The following is a 3958-nucleotide window of genomic DNA, read 5'->3' as shown; positions in this document are numbered from 1 at the left end:
AAGAGCTCAAGGGAATGGAACCGGGAATCACTTTACCAAAGTTGTTGGAGACCTCTTCCCCAAAGCCATCACCATCCATTCCCTCATTCAGGTGGGTACATCTTTCATCTCTAAGCTTAATTAGCCCACTTGAATATGCTTTGCTTGAGACGGATGGGCAACTTAGAGCTCTTTGTGGCTTTAAGAGTAAGAGGGAGATGGTTAGTGGTTGGCAACACAATCCCAGATTCATTGTGGTAGGAAGCTCACGGCTGAATTATCATGGTTGGAAGAATACTAAAATGTATGGGTCTAAGAAGCTGTTTGGATGCCTTAGCTAGAATTCAGATTGCTTACCACCCGGTTGGAACAAAGATGGTCAACAAGAAGACGGGTGCAAAAGCAAGGTTTGGGACCCCAGAATTCAGTCTAGCAATCAACACTCCTGGAGCCTTGTCACTTGCTTTAACCTGCTTGAAGGCTTTACGCACCTAGTTTGGGATCCTAGAGACTATTGGAATTACAAACATTGGTGGAGATTCCTGGATGAGTTCAAGCACAAGCCACCATAACAAGGGGCTCACCGAATGTCCAACTTAAGGACTCTAACTAAAAGTGCTAGGAGGGAGACAACCCACCATGGTATGATCGTTCTTTTTCAGTCATAGTTTTATTTTATTTTATTTTATTCTTAGTTTTATTCTGTTCTATTTTTCTTAGTGTTCATTCATAATGTCTGCATCAGCATCTGCATTCTGCATTTTTCAAAAAATAAAAAAATAAAAAAAGGGGGGATCGACGTGCAAGCGTCTATGACGCGCGCGCGTCGCATTTATATGCGCCAATGAACAGAGAGTTGCACGAGATGTAAGACATCGGATTTTTACAAAATGAAATAATGAAAATTTTATGTAATTTAAATGGAAATAATTTAAAATTTTGATTAATATTATGAACTAAAAGAAAATTTATTTATTTATCTATAATTCTAAATTAAAGTGTTTAATTACAAATAATTTGTAATTTGAAAAATAAATTATATTTTTGAAGTTAATTATATTAGGTTAAATTTGGTTTCAAATTAATACTCTATCCTAACCCAAAATTCCCAATTCTAAACCCTAATTCCTAATTCACTAATCCTAACCATAATTCCTAAAACACACACGTATACCCCCCCACCACCTGTCATTCTTCCTCACCGCCACTCACTAACCTACCGTCTACCTCTCACCCAATGCATTCACACTCAATAACAAAGACACACACACACAGCATCAAAACTCTCATCACACACATAGAGCCTTCCTTACCTATGAAAGAAAGAGAGAACGGAGAGTGCAGAGAAAGGAGAGGAAGGCCGACGCAATCGCCACCTCCGTCGCGAGTCACCACCGGTCATTGCTGCTGAGCCGTCGTCGGAAACGGAACTGCGAAGAGAGAAAGCCGCCCAGTCGCCTCGCCAGAGCCGTCGTTTCTGCGCCATCACCGTTGAAGGAGGAAGCCGTTCATGCCTGTCGTAGTCCCATGGAGTCCGTGCTGCCATCGCGAGTGAGAGAGGGAGGCGTTGCTGCTTGCGCCGCCGCCTTTCCTCCGTTACCGCTGGGGTTTCGTTGCTACCGTCATTGGTTCGCCATGGAGGAGAGTGGATCTGAGGAGAGAGAACTCGAGGAAGAGAAGAACACGAAGAGGAGGAACTGGGATCGTTGCTGTCACCACCGCTATTGTGGACCAGCCACCGCACCGAGCTTTTACCATCACCGTTCTGCCCGGTGTCGCCAGCACTGAAGTCGGCCACTACCACCGTCGAGCCTTGTTGGAACAGGTGTTGCTTTTGGAGGTTTGGAAGGGAGGCTTGCTCGAATCTGCTTCTGCTACTGGTTCTCACAGCTGTCGGAGCCTTTGCCGCCATCAGAACTGCCATTGAAGCTATTGATTCGGTTCCAATTCCTCCATTTTTGAGACCGTGAGCTTTAATCCTTGCTCCGCTTCTATCCTATTCCTATGTCTTTCACCTGTTCTAACTAAGGAAACCTATGTTTCTGTTCAGTGCTGCTACTCTATTTTCCCTGTTTACTGTTAGAACTATCAAAGGGGATACTGTTGATGCCATCAGGAAACTATTAGAGCTGCTGTTATTGCTGATGCGAGTTAGAACGAAGTTAGAGTCACGTTTAGTTTTGTGGATTTCGACTCACTAAGGTAGGGGATTTATTTTAAAATTAACTATTTTAATTCATGAATGCTAATGAAGTTTAGTGAGTAACTGCAAATAATTTGTAAATGTTATGTGTGATTAACTGATAGAAATCAACTTGGTTTTGTTATTATGAGTGATTGGTTGGTGGAATTAAGCTTTGCTTGTGGTTGGAAAAATGTGATTGGTGTGGTATTGAGACTGATTTTGTTTTGAGGTTGTGATTGGTGAATATTGATTTAATTATTGAAGTTTGATTAATTACTCGAATTTCTGGTTACGCTGACTTCTTGATTTTGATGTGGAATTGAGATTTATTTGGTTATGGTTGCAAGCTTGTTTGAGAATCATTGGTTATTGGATATAGATATGTTAATTTGACTGAATAATATTGTGTTGAGAATTGAATTGATTTAGGCTTGTGTTCGGTCTGGAATTATTGTGATGATGGTTTATTTGTGACTGTTTTCTGAATATCGAGAATGAGTGCTTGATGTAAATTTTGGTTATATTATCAATAAATTTGGTCATTAAATTGAATGGGTTGAGAACCCTACTGTTCTGATTGTTGTTGAGAAGAAGTTTAGTGAATTGTGGAGATTGATGTTTGATGAACCAAAAACAGATTGAGCCTGGTTTTTTAAACTGATTTCTTAAATTGATTTCTTAACTGAAACCATAATTTTGAGGGTTTGTAAATAATTTAGAATTACTAAAATTACTTCGCTATAAAATATGTTGATTATTAAGAATTCTGTTGATTTGGTAATTGTTGAGAAAAGGTTGAAGAGCTGGTGAGAAAGAGGGAACCTGAAAAGGTGGCATTGCCTGAGTTTTAGAGGAAATGCTGCCAAAATTTTTATAAAAACCAAAAGTTTCGTTTGAAATGCTAACTATAAGGATTTGGGTTTTAATTTAGGATCTTGTAATTTGATTTGAGTTATTCAGTAAAGAATGAATTATGGTTGCAGAAATGATGATTTGTGAATTTAATTAAGAGTTGAGACCCCGGGTAAGAGTCAATGGCGTTTGTCCACTTGCTCCAAAAAAGGGATGAAAAATAAGAATGTTGAAAAAAATGAGTTTGAATCATAAAATTGAATTGAATGATATTAAGAACGGATTTGAAAATGAGATTGAATTTTGATTGAGATATTCATATGGCTTATGTATTTGGAATATTTGAGACATTGTTGACCCTCTGTGCATAAGATGTGACCGGGCACTTTAATTCTCCGGATACCCCCGTGGGCATGCATATATATATGAATATTGAATATTATATTTGAGCTTGGAGTTTGACTCCATGGAATATCATTGAGTTTGGAGTTTGACTCCATGGAATATTATATTATTGAGCTTGGAGTTTGACTCCATGGACTACTATGTTATTGAGCTTGGAGTTTGACTCCATGGAATACTATGTTATTGAGCTTGGGGATGCGCGCACAGAGGGACTGTCCAATGGTTAGCTGCCAGGACATGTCGGGTTGGCTGTATAACCGACAGATGAGCTCATTAGCCATAGGACAGGCATGAATCATATGCATTTGTATGTATTGCTTGAGTTTGAATTTGTGTTGGTTTGCCTAATTGTTAAACTATCATTAACTGTTATCTCATTTATGTGCTGCAACTATTATCTATACCTGTGTTTTCCTTGTCTGTTTTGCCTGTGGTTGTTCCTGATGTGGTACTTTGGAGATTGAGTATTGGTGATGAGTTGATGATTGAGTTGATTTATTATGTAATGGGCTGAAAGCCATGATTGGTTTATGATTG

The 3958-nt window shown here is 39.1% G+C and overlaps 1 pseudogene; it reads left to right on the top strand.

Annotated features, from left to right (window-relative positions):
- Window positions 1–1506: 1506 nt before the first annotated feature.
- LOC148567984 (uncharacterized) lies at window positions 1507–1906 on the top strand (annotated as a pseudogene).
- The last annotated feature ends 2052 nt before the right edge of the window (window positions 1907–3958 follow it).

The sequence above is a fragment of the Arachis ipaensis genome, chromosome B4 (genome assembly GCF_059453495.1).
Source record: "Arachis ipaensis isolate K30076 ecotype BB chromosome B4, ASM5945349v1, whole genome shotgun sequence".
NCBI lineage: Eukaryota > Viridiplantae > Streptophyta > Magnoliopsida > Fabales > Fabaceae > Arachis > Arachis ipaensis.
This window is presented reverse-complemented; position numbering and strand designations above follow the sequence as displayed.